Source organism: Cebidichthys violaceus, unplaced genomic scaffold (genome assembly GCF_023349555.1).
Source record: "Cebidichthys violaceus isolate CVI_PGR_0920_01 unplaced genomic scaffold, fCebVio1.0.p SCAF_137, whole genome shotgun sequence".
In the NCBI taxonomy this organism is placed as follows: Eukaryota; Metazoa; Chordata; class Actinopteri; order Perciformes; family Stichaeidae; genus Cebidichthys; species Cebidichthys violaceus.
In genome coordinates this window covers 256,463-273,611 of record NW_027176304.1, presented here as the reverse complement: position 1 = coordinate 273,611, position 17,149 = coordinate 256,463, and positions in this window count along the sequence as shown.

The window sequence follows — 17,149 nt, the reverse complement described above, 5'->3', positions numbered from 1 at the left end:
TAACTGCAGCTTGTTGAGATTGAATTCAGCCCTACATGGCTCCTGTTTTGTTTTGTTTTAAACCAAAGGCAGGTTGCTGTATGTGACAGAAATTAAGGGGAGAAGTATAAAATGTTCATATTTTGTATTAATCTAATGTCTGTACAGATATTTGTGACAGTGCTCATGAATTGAATGAATGAGTTAAGCTAATACTGTTAACTTTAGACTCACAGCTTGCATGTCTTGAGGTTGGAACACATGTTTATCTTGTCATTTTCAGCAATGTCTCCAGTGTCCCTCCTTTTTTTATTACAATAAGGGTAAAGTTACCCATGAATCAAACACAGAGTCTCTTATTACAGTCACTCTGTTAGTTCACATGGTTGGAAAAACATACTGAAAGCTCACCTCCTTTGCATATATAACTAATTCCAATCAAAATCAAGTCTCCAAATTCTGAAAATAAACCATGAATTTGAAATATATTTGGCAGTATAAGCTCAAGAGGGCATTTGGGAAGAGAGAGGCCTTTCCTTCAATAACTGCAGTAAAGACTGGAAGAATATAAGATGATTCAATGCTGACAATTGCAGTTATGTTAATGTGAATAAAGCTTTGTCAACAGTTACAAGTGTTAGCTTTATGGGAAGGTGAAATAATCATTTGGTGTGTACTTAAATGGCAACGACAACCAGCCTTTTTAAATAACATTTTGCCATTACAAATTTTGCATAATTTGAATGAGTTATTATCTTAGATATACCAATAGATTAGTCAAATGAAGTGATTGAAAGATACAGCTCTAGACACAAATAGAATATTATCTGATTGCTATAAGGAAGATGTTATCCTAAAAATGAACTCTCATCCTTTATGTTTTCACACTACCGCGTGTGATTTGAGCCTTTAATATTTTTAATAAGTAGCCTGATTGGAAGACATGTGAAGGATTCTGTGAATTTCTTTGTAAAAGCTTGTTGAGGTGTTAATGATTTGAGAAATATATTGAATTTCGCTAACGCTTGTCTCCACTGTCAACGGTTTTGTCTACAGCCAGTGTGTCAACTGTTAAATAATCTGTCTAAAAATCCACATATCCATTCCTCTATTATGGGTGTGTTCAAAAGTCAGGCTCAACTGTAATGTTTCCAAATCTCAGGGGGCTCTTTGTGGAGAAGGCCATTGCAATATCAGCTCGACTCATTTCCATAGACGTAAAGCCAATGTAGTAGTGGTCTGGGCTGGAACAAGTGACCTTGAAATTATGTTTTATGCCGGGCCCCTTTTGATGAATGTTTTCTTATATAGAGTATATATTCAAATATAATTTTTAATTTCACGGACAAATGTATAATCTATTTGAAGAACACTTCATAGTATGGTTTTGGATGACATTTCAATGCTGCCTGCCAATCAACACATTTAGTTTCCACCAACAAAACGATTGAAACCAGATGCAGTGGGCCGCGCTCTGTTATGTTAAAATATTTAAAGTAATGCGTTTACAGTATTTAAGTATGAAAGTGCTTTCCAACGTCGAAAAGTTTAGTAGAAGATGAGATGACTTTCCAAGTGTTTCAGTATTTCAGTATTTCCACTGAAGAGGAAAGTTCATTTAGCAACAAGTTCTCAAGAGACTTTGCAGATATTAAAAGTAGAGATATGATGAAAAATAAATGCGCAAGAGGTTCGAAAAGTGTGCCAACAAATATGGCATTCCCCCAAAAGCATCTTGTTAAATGTACAGTGTTTCTTGGTGAAAAAGAAAATAAGACAAGAAATATTGAATCATACGGAAATGTGAAAGGAAGCATTCACAAATAATGATCAACTGCAGAAATAGTAAATTTTTTCTAAAGACGCAACAAAACAAATACATCCCAACAGCCAATCCCTATTCAATTCAGTATTGTCCATAGATTCATGTCTTTACAGAATAATACAGCCTTGTAAGGGAGAAGACCTTGTGAGGGATTATCAACCTTAAAGCAAAATAGGTTTTTCATGTCTGCTTATACAGGATGTTTTTCAGGGTTAAGGACGTTATGAAAGGGTTTAAAATATAAGTTTATGAACAAAATGAACTGAATACAAGTGCAACCAGTGCTGACCATAACATTTGAGTTCACCCTTCTCTCTCCCTCCTCCTGCCTCTTGGAGTTCACTGACCAGATGAAGGAGCTCTCTGCAAGAACCAATCTTACCCCCCCCACTCCCATTTTTTCTCCCCGAAATCCCCCTTGATGTCCATCTTCGCCAGTTTTGGGCATAATAATCACAGCTATTCCCTTCAATGCAAGCAGATATCTTGTGAAAATGTTGCTTCTTTTGAATATGTGACTCTTCAGCTGAATTCACCCTCTGGAGTTATGTTCCTAAATATCTACAGGCAACCTAAATGCAGTGCAACCACTTCTACAACACTTTTCTGAACTGCCGTCAGTAATCAGTTTTGACTTTCACTGTGATTGTTGATGTTTTTAACATTCATGTTAAGGACACAGGCACCGAAGAAATGTGTTGTGTTCTTGATAACTATGGACAGACTCAGCAAGTGAAGAAGCCCACACACAATAAGGGGCACACTCTGGACTTCATTATCTCCAAGGATCTGAACATTTCTATGCTTGTGGGAACCGATGCCGCTCTTTCGGATCATTCCTGTGTTTGCTTTGAAAGCCCATCTCCGTGCTCACAAATGTTCAAACAGGGGTAGTCACAAAACCATACATCATTTAAACATTTATTCATTCTTTTCTTACACACCTGTCCTCTTTTGGTTCTCAGTCAATGAGCTTGCATATAATTAAATTTATTCTATTTTACAATAAGGTGAAGGCTGTCTCTGGCAGGAAAAGATCTCCATGGAGAAATGCCACACTGCTATGAATTAAAAAAAAGAGAGTGTCAAAAAACTGAATGCAGGTAGGAGAAAAAATCCAGATCCATAATGAGACTTCACATTTATAATTTGAAGCTGGAAATGCAAAAGGGTCCTTCTTCTCTGACATCATCACTAAGACATTAATAATGCATGTGTCTTGTTTGCTATCGTCGCCAGGCTAACAAATCATCCTGTGTTAGTAGCCTCTGAACCTATATCCACCAGGGTCTGTAATGAATTTGCTTCCATATCAGGTATGTATGTTGTCCCTGTGTCCAACTGAAGTCAATTCAAATAACATGACAATCAACCATCAATACCTGGAAGATGTTAAACAACATTTGAAATCCTCCTCCTGCTGCCTTGATATTACCAACAGGCTTTTTCAAAATGTTTCAAATTGCATGGCCTCAGATCTTTTACAAATTGTGAACAGTCTCTTCTCTCAGGAGTCTTCTACGAAAGATTATAGGCCCATTTCAAACCTCTCTTTTTTTTGATTAAAATAAGCTGAACTGCTTCGTGGCACTAAACTACTGTTTTGATGTCTTCCAATCAGTTTTTCGATCACGCCACTTTACTGAGACTGCTCTTGTTAAGGTCTTCAACACAGATACATAAACACAAATAGAGGCAGAATATCAGTCTTTTATTAGATCTCAGTGCTACATTCAACATGGTCCATCTCAACATATTTCTAGACGGGCTGGAAAACTGGGTGAACTGTCTGTCACAGTACTAAACTGGTTTGAATCCTACTTAAAGGACAGGGACTACTTTGCATCTATAGGTAATGACACATCTGATGACATGCAGATTTCCCCAAGGCTCTATTCTGGGGCCTCTTCTGTTTAAAATTTTCATGCTTCCACTGGCTCAGATTATGGAAAACAACTAAATAAATTACCACAATTATGCAGATCACACACATTTGCATAACCATATCTTTATAGCTTCCTGTCTGTCATATAATATATTTCAAAATACTACTGTTGGTTTATACAGCTCTGAATGGTTTAGGGCCAAAATACATTTCTGATCTTCTGCTACATTATGAACCATGCATACCTCTCAGGTCGTCTGGGACACGTCTGCTGTCTGTCAAAACTAAACATGAAAAAGCAGTGTTCAGTTTCTATGCACCATTTGTCAGGAACAAACTCCCAGACAACTGCAGGTCAACTGTAACTCTCATTTCGTTTTGAATCAAGATTTTTCTGTTTGCTGCTGCCTTTTATTATATAATTTCTTACACTGCACTGTTTTATTCTTGTATTTAATATTGGTCTAATTCTATCTAAGCTTGCTTTTATTTTATATTCGTTTGACTCTTAAATTACAGTTTTTTATTGTCGTACATAACTGGTTTCTTTAATACTTTGTCTGTTAATGTTTTATGTAAAGCACTTTGAATTGCTTTGTTGCTGAAATGTTCTATGTAAATAAACTTGCCTTGACTTTAGGTCATATTCAGATAGTTTGTGTGTACACACACACACACACACACACACACACACACACACACACACACACACACACACACACACACACATGCATACCACAATACATTTAGGACTTTAGACGGTAGGGCCAAAGGGGAAAAAAAGGATGTGAGACCATTTTTAAAAGTGTCAGTGATGGGAGCAGATGTGATATGGTGTGGGAGGCTGTTCCATAATCGGGGGACTATGACCTCAAACACTCGATTTCCCTCAAGCTGCTGCCTCAACCATTGATAGGCTAAGAGGTCTTTTTCAAGTACCTGAGGGATTGGGTATGAGTGTAGGAGTTCAGAAATGTAAGAAGGAGGCAGCCCATTCAAAGCCTTCCACACAAGTAACAGAAACTTAAAAGTCGATATAAGCAAAAAATTCTGTAAAGGTGAGCACGAACTGGGCTGATATACTAATTGTCCAGAAGCCCAACAGCAATCAGCTTTCTGCAAGTTTTTGCCAAAATGTGCAATGTTTTAGTCTTTACATCTTTTAGACTGACAGAGAGAGAGAGAGATTTGTCAATGGCTCCAGTTCTTTTTGAATGGTTGTTATGGGAACCACTTTCATTGCTGATGCTGTGCACGCACTAAAACCACTATGTAAGTGTTGTCGGTGGTGTTGTCTTTCTCCTTATACATGCTGTGTATGCTGAAGTGATGCAGAGTGTGACAACACATTTCACATGCATTGTTTTTTTTTTTAATAAGCTGAAGCTGCAGACAAGGGGCACCTTTCATGAACAACGATATTGACATTATTATGGAAGCTCTGTGAGGCCATGTGTTAGTGATGTCACCTGGGATACTGAGATACAGGACAGAGCGCTATAGTCAAACTTATTCAGTGAGAAATGCCCAAGCCCCCAGGAGGAACGGCAGGCTTTGAAGCTAATTTTTGTAGTGGGATATCTGTGAATTACGGCGCACAATCTTTTGTAGATATTGCTAAAAATGCTGGATGAGACCAGCCTGAACCATGGAATTACAACTGATGCCATTGGGCTTAAAAATACTTTATACATTGAGAAAGAGACTTCTGTAAATGTACAGATAGACAGATTTTCTTTAAAGGTAAATCAACTTCCCAGCTCCAAAACTTGAAAAGCACTTGTTTAAATTATTAGGTCCTACAAGTTGTAAAATGCGCTAATAGTCAAATCCAGAATTATTTTCTCTCCTATATTATTTTCTTTCCTATATCTATATCCTATCCTATCTATACAATAACTATATTGCTGTCCTATACAATATATCCTGTTGTACTATTTATCATATTACACATTATATTTCAATATTATCACAGATATATTTCTATATTAAATGCCTATGCCTTGCTGACTTTGCTGCTACCAATCACACCACTATGCCACTCTTAATGTCAATTTCTCACGTTTTATTTCTATTCTTATTTTATTTTCTATACTTCAATATGTATGAAAGATTTTAAAGTGGTGCAATAGTTTACAAAAGCTTACAAAAGCATCAGGATTTTTTTTATTTGATTAGGTTGTCTTGTTGAGAGAGATTTCTTTTTCTGAGAGCAAGAACCAGTCATAGACAAGAACGCTTTAAACTGCAGTGACGAATTAGGTAACACTTCAGCATGAAATAGATGTTTGATTGAATACAGTTAATCATGTCCTTGGCACTTTTCAGCTGAGTACCGCATTTAATCTATTACTGTATTTTCATACCCATCATTTAAAGTCTTTCAAACCCCACTCCTTGAACTACATAAATGTGTTTTGTTTTCAACATTGTAATTGCTACCAATACACCACATTCAGTCATATTTTTCAGGGAATACTTTTGATAATAATTATAATAATAATACACTTTTTTTACATCTAGCAAAATATATGGATAGAATGGAACACAAAGCAGATAATAATAATAATAACATTCATGATGAAACAATAAGAATGATTAATGACTAATAAAGAATACTGTAAAGGTAGGATAACACATTGTCTTTTGAATATCAGCTGGGGTGTAATCTTTGCAGTACAGCATATCTTTTCAAATATCTAACATGTAAGCTTCCAAACCAGAGTTTCTTTATTTAGTCAGACTGAAAAACAGACTTTATTGACGAAGACAAGTGGTTTTTAGGACTTCAATTAATCTTCACACTGCTATCTTTTCCTCAACGTTAAGTCTGTCGTAACACATAGGGCAACACAAGAAGAGTCTCCATTATGTGAGCTGTCAACCTTCATGCCATTACACTCATCAATTACTGGGAGAAACGTGTAATTCAGCACGTGTCCTAAAGCAGAGAGGCAATCAAGACAAAGGGAACAACGAGAATGATTTGTCTTGACAATTGCAACTCAATAAAAGTCGCCTTTCATTTCTGCAAGCGAAATAAGAATGTCAACGGATAACTTCTAGATATACATGATGAAACCAATGATGTGATGGCGTTTGATGATGTTTTTATAATTTTTACTCTGATAGAGTTATTAATAATATCATCTCATGAAAATGACAGAAACAGGTTGAAAAAGTTGTTTTCTTTTGCAGTGAGATAAAACAAAGCTGCTCAGCAAACATTTACATTTTAGTGCAAAAATGCACTAGTAATATAATGTGAAAATGTCAGCCACTATAGAGCTAAATTTAGCGGCAAGAAACACATTTAATTCCAACACTTTCAATGCATACTTACATATTATTTCATGTCACTGTAGATAAGCTTCCTGCCACCAGTACTTTCCACCATGTAGACCTATTCACGACATGTGATTGTGAGTGTTTGTGAAGTTTACTGATGACTAAGTGACTTTGAATTACAGTAAAAAAAAAACGCTAAATTTAAAAGCAATCCAACTGAATTTAGTGTACAGTGGAATTATTATTCGGCGTCCTTAAAAGTAATATTACAAATCTGAAAACGTCCATATTTATGGGTCTGTAAATTTAAAATGTAAAGGTATTTCATAAGATAAAATAAGATAAGAGATAAGATAAGACATTGTATACAGTCATAATAACTCAAGGTTCAATTAAATTGACTTTTCCTGTAAACAATGTGATTGTGGCATCTTATTAGTAATATTTTTTTATCACATTTCCTAATTGGATGGAGTTTTTCTGTTGAAATGCTCATTTTCAACATCTTTCTTTTTTCTGCAGATGGTCAGAAATTATTTTCAACTCAGATGCAAGCAATTTCCAATTAAATCTACTTAAAAGATATATTTTTCATTACCACTTCTTCGTTTTTTACTTGCTCACGCACATCCGATTTGACTACCAGTGGATTCAGCCCACGTCTTCTTTATCTGACCTTGTTTCAGAGATGGCACATACAGACATTTTCATACAAAGCAGAAGCTGATTACATTCATAGGAAATATTTGACACTCATTTAGAAGACATCTTTGTTGCCACGACTATCTTATAACAGCATAATCAAAACCCAGGTTAATACAGATGTCCTCATTGGCTTAACAGACGTACGAGCACAGGAGTGACAGGGCTGTCATGAATAGAAATATGTTGACAATCCACACACAGAGAAATAACCACAGGTGGTAATCCATGGAGATTGTGTTGCTGCATCCATGTTTAGCAGAAATAATTTGCATATATGTATGTAAATGTCTACATTGAGATTTGGTATTGATTACACATTAGAAAAGCATAGCCTTAATTCAGCAAATGATTAATCTGAAGCATACTACTATGAAAAATAAACATATACCTACCTATAGTGATAAGGTGTTTCACAATGTTTATAACAGTTTTTCTGCAATTGCGAAAAAAACTATTTCTGAAACTTGGGTTCTCTTTGTCAAAACTCTACACACAAGAACGAGTGTAGATTTTCAAGATGTGCTCTAACATCATATTAACCTCACTAATTATATTCAGATTGTGTGCCCTCCTGAACAACTTCAGCCTACACTTCAACCACTGACTCAACAGGAACAAATAAATCTCAAATAAATCTTGAGTCACCACTTTTGGTCTAATATTACTTTCCTTAGTTCTTGTATTTCCTTTTATCAATGGGGGAAGTGTGACTTCTGCCAAATAAACAGATGAAAAACAAAGAACGAAAAAAACAACTCAATAAATCAACAAAATAATTAAAATATCCATTTGTGCTCAGTCAGACAGGAGTAACAGCTCTCCAGACACAACAACAGTTTTTGTGTTATTCATTGTGGTTTATTGTTGTACTGTATGTGGCTCTGGTTTACAGATGTGTTAAGATGGAAAAGGAGACTAAACATTAGAGTCACTGTCCCCGGCAATCAGCAGAGAGGTTTTATGGTTATCAATTTCTAAGTCATGTCTTGATCAATTACTTCGGTCCGCAATTGCTTTGAATCAGTTTCTCTTGGTAATTATCTGTCTTGGTCACACTCCCTTTCTGTCTTCATCAGCCTCTCTTTAGTTTGGTCAGGAAATCAATTACATAACTATATTAATCTCAAAATGTTCACAATAAATGTTCACCAACTAGTCCTCATTTTGTTACAAACAGAAACCAGTGCTTGTTTTCATTGTGAATTAAATCTGTACGCAAGCTTTAGCAGCCTTGAAGACAGCTGATTCCATAGTCTTTGTAGAAAGCACTTTTTGCAGGCCAGGAATTAAATTTAGACAATGGTTTCTCCAGATGAAATGCAAGACCCTGAGTTCCTTAAAAACTGTGGTAGAGAACGGCTGAGAGACACAGAGAAGATAATATCTAGCCGTGGAAAGGCTGCATTGTGTTACAATACTGAAGAGTTGTTATTTAATCATTTAATGCAGCCAGGGACACATTCACATTTCTTTGACCTAGAAGAAAGACAGTAAATAGTTGAGATATTGCACTTCTGGATATTAAACATTTGCTAAGTTGTAGTAGCTCTATGAAAAATAAATACAAGAACAAATATGTACAAATTGTAGCGTTGTTGCTGGTAGCAGATATCTTCAACCTGAGCCTGAAGCTGGGGAGAGTGCCACAGCTGTGGAAAACATCATGCGTGGTATCAGTGACGAAGACCCTGCGCCCCAAGGACCTCAACAGCTACAGGTCGGTGGCACTGACATTGCACCGATGAAGACCCTGGAAAGGCTGGTCCTTGTCCATCTCAGCCCCCTGGTGAGCCAATCACTGGACCCACTTCAGTTCACCTACCAACCAGCTGTATGTCTCTTAATTCTGACAACAAACACCATGTTTTGCAGAAAATCCAAATGTTCTGTGTAATTGTATTATATATATATATTGCTAGATTGTTGGCTATTTGTTTCATGTTGTGCAATGGAGGTTTTAATCTACAAACATATCATGTGTGGTCGGTAATAATAAAGGTTATTTATATAAAACTCAGCAGCACTTACAAAGTGCTTTACAAACTTTTGTCATTGCCCCTTGCTGCTGCTGCCTGATCTCGTCCACTTTCCAGGTAAGGCACAGTTCCCCTCAAACAATTATTCTTATAAATTATTCATATATGAAGAGTAAATAGAAGCAAAGAATAAATTCAAGGACATAGTAAATTCAATATACAGTATGTACATGCACCAGGACAAACTGTTTGTAAAGGTATTATAAAACCTTTAGCTGTGACGTTGATTGCAATGAAAAGTGTGTGCATCGTGGAGATCTATATAGGTCCTGTGAGTCACACAAGAGTATATTGTGCATTTAAAAGTATTGTCTCTGTTTTGTTTTAAGTCAATAGTAAATACAAAAAAACAAGAACACAGTAAACACACAACAAAAAGTTCTGCAAAAGAGTACGAGTTGAAGATATTATTTTTGTCAGACTGTAATTGGTTGCAATTTTGTGTTGTTCTGTTTGTGGGTGGCATGTAATGTGTGTAAACTGAAAATAAAAAGATTGAAAGAAAGACTAATTGTTTTTTAATCCTGGTCACTGGTGCTTGCTGCCCAATGAGCGATCCTTCTAATCATTATAACTTCTGCCCAATGTGGAATAACTTTCCAACTGGGTCAGTCTGTCTCACTTAATGTTTCAGACACCACAGATGGGATTTTGAAGACAAAGTAATGCAATGTTATAATGGTAAGGTGTGAGGGAAGTCTCAGTTTTTAAAATATTATATATATTTTTTCTTTCTGGAGCTGATATCACAGCTGTAAACCAACTTGTCTCATGACACTCACTTCCCTGTAGATGCAAGTTTCATTTCAGGTCCAGCCTTCCTTCACACTCCTGGATTTTCACTTTATACATCATGATTGCCTAGTTTTCAAAGTGGAAAAAGGATGTGATTTGTGAGTGGTAAATAGATAAAGAAACAGTATACGGTTTCAGATTAGATTTAGAAGCTGTTACTGTTCTTAGATGTTCTTCTTTATTTTAATCTATTCTCATCAACAGTGTATTCAGTCCTGATTATACCTCTCCATCCATTCCCAATCATGAGTGTTCATTGTTCATAAATTGTGCAAGATTTTGTCAGCTGTGGCAGTAGTGTCTTTGCTTGTTTGTTGCTTCTTTTTTTTCTCACAGTCTTTATGTTTTCTTTGATTACTTTATTTCAGTATTTTCATTTTCTCCTCAATTTATGGCAACAATAAGTAGGCGCCCTTGCACAAATCATTAAGACCTGGTGTAATAGCCCGTGTTGAGCCAGAAAGTTTAATTCTGGAAAAATGATCAAATGCAAATCTGAGATGCAATACTTCCCCAAGTTCAAAATCAAAATACTATCAGTGTTATGTATGATACAAGTGAATAAATAAAGTTCCCTGAGGGCTGAACAGTCAAATTTAAAAATGACAACATGCATACATATCTAGTGATAGTGGGGTCTGAGATTTCACCTGTAATGGTAAAATATATGTGTATGTATTCATGTCCTAAAAAGACTCATGAAGTATCAGCACAGCAGAAGCTCATGGAGGCACGAGTGCGGTCTCAGATTCCTGTTTTCCATTGAAGAAACACAGCTTGCACACATTCAAAGTGTGCACAGCCCAGGTGAAAGGAAATGCCCGCTTCCTCCTTCTCGACTTACCCTGTGTCTGTCTGTCTGTCTGTAATAGATTAAGAACCAGTACAAACCGATTCTCAACTGTTAAACCATGACTGTTGTGACACTTTGTATGACATAGTTAGGATGTTGGCTCCTGAAGTGTATATAATACAGCGTATTCTCAAAGTACGTTGAAGATTCTTCCACAGAACACTGAATACGTATCTGTTGAACTCTCTTCCCTCTTGCAAGCGAATAAAACCAACAAAGACAACGTTGACTCTCAAAGACCTTTTATTGATTTGTGAACAAAACTCTTTTCTCCCGATTAACATAGACATTTTCTACAACACACCTCTGACACAAAGACTCAGATATGAATGAAAAAAATGCAAACACTCTGGACTCGGATAGATGAATGAAGAAAATGCAAACACGCTGAAGTTCAAACATTTATTATTTATGACTTGAAGCATTTTCCGTGTTTGGCATAAGAGGACCTTGTTTTCTTCAGTGCGGTGATCTTTCTGCAACAGGAAACACAACAACGTTTGGATGATGGGGGACATAAAAGTTGGATAAAAATCAGTTTCAGCTTTGAAAAAAATCCAGATATGTTTGCTGATAATGTGTAGAACAGCCAACCTATTCAACAGAGAAGATTGAAATAAATGGAAAAAAAATATCAGGAACACAGCAGCATCGGCTCAAACATCATCATCCTCATATAATCGAACATCTTCTAAGTCGTCAAGCAGGTATTTGGGTTCAGAAGAGTCATTCTGTGGGTTGATGAGTGTGGGCGACGAAGTGGCTCATGCTTTCCCTCACGCTGTTCTTGTGCACACAAGAGATCTCAGTCTATAACCAGCTATAGAGAACAGATTCAGGAGCACAGACAGCTCGATAATATGAGTAAGGCAGATGATGTCAGCCCGGATTCTATTCTATTATGCTGCTCAGGATCTTATACCCATTTATTATATGATTATTATGCAGTTAAACTTTACTGTTTTATTTTTTATTGGTATTTAGTGAGTATATTGTTCTGTTGTATCTACATCTAGTTTCATGTCTTTATGTTCAGTTCATTGAAATTGCCTGAATACAAAATGGGTTAAACTTTGAAGAGTGATGAGTGATTGATATCCTGATGAATTGACGTACTGATTGATTAGTAACTGCTAATTGATGTATTAAAGGAATGATAACGTAGTTGTCTTAATTCCACATTGATCTTTACAATGTAGCAGACTAACATTAGTGAGTTTCATCTCCTGTGAAATGTTCATAATTCCACACTAAATGGATACAAAAAATATTCTGTTGATGTTGGAACGTATTGTTGTGTAATTTGTCAAATAACTGATGTTTATTTTTACAATTTGCAGCTCAACTCATCTCCTGGTGGAGAGGCTGATTAGGTATTATCCACTTGACTGAACCTCACATCAAAAACCTGTTCAAAGCACAAACAGCACAATAATGCATTATTCTATTTATTCCCTCACTTAATTCAACTTTGCTTGGATCAGGTGTCAGTGCTTCCCTTATGAGACAGGAGTGAAATTGTGTTTGGGTTTAAATATAGATGGCGCAGGAATCTTTTGCTGTTTGTGATACTCAGATCTCTTCACTGGCTCCCTGTAGCATATACTGTAGGATCCACTTTAAAATTCGCACTCTCACTTACAGAGCACTACACAGTCAGACTCCTGCATACAGTATGTGGCTGAACTACTTCACCCTCATTTACCCACCCATGCTCTCAGGTCAAACGTGTTCAATTTTCTGTCTGTCCCACACACTCGCCTTAATCAAATGTGGTGCAGATGAAAACATACATTCAGCAAGGACACTGGATCCCCTGAGTCAAAGGAAATTAAATATATTAAATGTGGAGTTTGCTCTGAGATTACTATTTCATCGATGAAATCCCCATTTTATAAACTGTAGGACAAAATAAATTTCTTGTGATTCTCATTTGGTGCTCTCCATGTGCAGGGACTCATGTCCACAGGAAGACCTCGTCAAGTTCAACACAGCAGGTCTTTTTTGACTTTTGCAGTGAAGCTCTGAAATTGCTATAATCACACGTTTTGGATGCTGCATGCTCTACATGGTGAAGGAAAAAAAATGACTCTGCTCTGCGCAGAGCAATGTCATTGTGCTCAGTTTAAATTTTTGAGTCTCTTCATACGCCACACAACGCTAAAAGTCTCTTTAAAAGAATAACATTTTTATATTATTAATTCTATTGTGACTGCCAGTGTGGCTGCCTCTCTTGAGGACAGTCAACAGTAACATTTTGAGTTGTAACTGAACCATTCAGATAATTATGTTATGTCTTATTGCAAGACCAGCCAAGCTACAGTGACTTTCTCCAGCAATATACCCATGATATTAACAAAATAACAAAATAATTTCCCCAAAATAACAAAATAATTTCCCCTCGCAGGATCAATAAAGTTACTATCTATTTATCATCTATCTATCTGACTGGCGAGAGATCTGCTGCTATGTTTTGGTTTATTAGTGTCAATACGCAATAAGACGCCCTTGATGTACGGATCTGCCGAGATGAAACACCTCGTCATTCGCTGTGGCATGGAATATATATCTATATATATATATATATAGATATATATATATATATCTATATATATACTCCAGGTCACCAACAAGTATTTCACTGAAGATGTACCTGTCATCCACATCCTGTCAGTTTTCACAGGTTCAGCAACTGTGCCCTGCTCACTGCTGAGAAAAAAAGCGGCATAGACTGAGACATTTAATTTGAGAGGCGATTCATTATATTAATTATTCATGAGATTCACTACTTATGATACACTCGGTGTATCCAAGTAAATAAGACAAATTAAAGTTCTATCCCATGCATTTCTGCAGAGCCAGTCTGCCAGGAAACGTGTGCCATCCTCCACTTTTCTTTCAATCAGGAGAGACAAGTCAGATAAGGAAAAGATAATTGTTTATTATTAACAGATGATATGTGATGATAAAGTCTTGACAGAGTCTTTGGACTCTACAGGGAGATTTGTAATCGAGGGGCGTCTGCCCTGAGCAGAAGCAAAATAAATCCAGACACTGGTGGTGGTGGTGGTGGTGGTGGCTGATGAGAATGATGAGTTGATGAAGCTGACAAATCTACGAAGACTGGGCAGAGATGGGGAGGTGAAGGGGTGCGTAACAGCAACATGAACGTACTGAAGGTAGAGAGACAATCATACTTAAAAGAGACAGCAGCAAGATGATAGGCTAACGATGTAATTGTTTCGTTGTGGTATTGGATAAAGGAGACTTGCTGATCTTAACAGCTGATGTCATGATTGACAGCACCGAGCTATGACAGCAATGACATTATGAGCGAGCATGCGTGAGAAGGGAATGGCAGATGTATGAGAAATAAACAACGGGCTTAGGCATGCTTGTAGAATGCAGAGAAAACACAAGTGGTTTACATCTGTTGTATTGAAATGCTGATTTTCACACCAATCTGCATTAACCAGATTACCACCATCTGCAGGAAACTTTTCTAGGTTAAGAAGCATTTACATTATTATGTGCCACAATAGAGTCACACAAGAGATTAACTGATGAATGATAAAAACATGAAAGATCTTGATTTGGTTATGTCTTTATACAAATTCTGAACAATGACACTTGATTGAAACAAGCCTCTGAACACTTTGATCTCACAAATGAATAATGTCTTCTTTGGCAGTGAACACCAAAGAAGAGATAAGCCTGATAGTTACAAGGAATGTTGAATTCAACTAAATCCCCAATTAAACAAATAGAGACAGTGGTTTGATATCAAATCCTGTCACTGTATGACATTTCATTTCCATGTAAAAGCTTTTAAAGAATTCTTGGATAGTAAGAGAACAAATCAATTATTCTTCACAAGGCGTGTAGCTGTTGGCCTGATCTCAACTCTGACTGCTGGTGTTGCAGAATGGTTTGTTGACGTTTAACCAGTGATTCTCAAATCTAAAAAAGTTTAGAAAAAAAAAAAAAATCGCTGTTTTCACTGGTATCACACAACGGTGGAGTGCTGAATGGAAAATGACAATACTGTAATTATCTGCAGTCAGCTGTAGCACCTTCTGTGTAAATGCCACATTTGGGGGTTTTACTGTAAACTGAGTCTGCAAGTGTTTGTCGATGGCAAAATACATTTTTGCAGGGTTAGTGACAAGATCACTGTAAGGAAAAATATTGGAAATTCAGCTTTATAAACTCCTTGAGGTGCTGAGGTTCAAAGTTAATTCATTACCTTGGAAACAGCAGTTGTGGTCTCACTACAAGGTCCATTTAGTAGCTGTTGTGTAACTTTTGATCATTTGACATTATCTTTATCAGCAGATGAAGTTTGCATGCAATTTGCTCATTTTCTCTGATTGAGCCATTTCCAACTGGTAACAAATGTACATGAGCTCAGTGGGAAGCCGTCATTGTTTGTACATCACCCAATGCCTGGAAAAAGGCATCATTTTTATTCAACAAATAAACACTTTACAAATATACATAACACATTTTCAATAACTTGCGGGAATGAAACAATATCAGAAACAAACTGAATAGTTTACTATTAATTTTACAATATCACTGAATTTTAAAGTTACTAATTACAATTTTAAGCATTTTTTATCCATTTCTTGGTCACAAAAAGCAACACAATTTACAATATAATACCTTATTAACACTAATGCTAATGTAACAAATGGCATGATAGATCAAGAATATTTCATAGAGTTTTGTCTCCAGTGTGATTTTGTGCAGCACAGTAAATACATAATTGATCTTGGACAAATCACTCAGTCAATAACACAACAGCAACATGCTGCTAAGATACATTAAATACATAGAACTGTATGCCATAATATTTATTTAAAAGGCCGTCATGGTCAATAAGGATCATGTTTACAGCCTTCTATATTGCACACACAGCATTACAAATGACAATTTAAAACAGTTTCCAGTCAATAAGCAATGATTAGCAGAGGACCGTGTTGCAAAAAACTCCAACATGTAATACAAATGTAAACATTAATACAAGTTTATAATCAACTGACAATCTTAAATCAAATAAACACATTTTTGTTTCTGTGATTTCTTTGACACAGGAAATAACACAAGACGTCTTGAAATCCACCCTGTAAAACCAAGAAGTTGTGTTTGTTTGTTGAGAGCACAACAGTGTGTGTGTGTATGTGTGTGTGTGTGTGTGTGTGTGTGTGTGTGTGTGTGTGTGTGTGTGTGTGTGTGTGTGTGTGTGTGTGTGTGTGTGTGTGTGTGTGTGTCTCGGAGTGACTGGCTTTCAACCTGTGAATCAAAGTCTTAGTTTAAAACCTATAGTTATCAAGAGCGGTGCTCGAACAAATGGGTGCAAGGCCTTTTCAGTCAATTTCTGGTAACACCAAGCAGATCTGTCATCAGTTCGACCTGAACTGAACTTTCCCACAGAAGTCTTTAAGCTTCATGAAAATCGGATCAGCAGCGTGCCAGACATTCTGTGTGATGTACAGAATCACCCTCAGCCAATCATGGTGATTATTGTGAATGCTGCATGTATCACACTGCAGCATTTTGTCAAAATCTGATCAGTGGCGTCCAATATGCGGGATGAACAAACCAGGGCAGAGCTATAATACACCATCGATTACATCAGTGAAACAACAATTAAATGATTCGTCTGACAAAACAGCACTCGATTTTTTGGATCATTGAACTATAGCTGTCATCTCTGGAGAAAGATTAAGCTCAACGCTTATTAAGAGCAGAGATTCTTCACATTGAAATTATCTAAACCA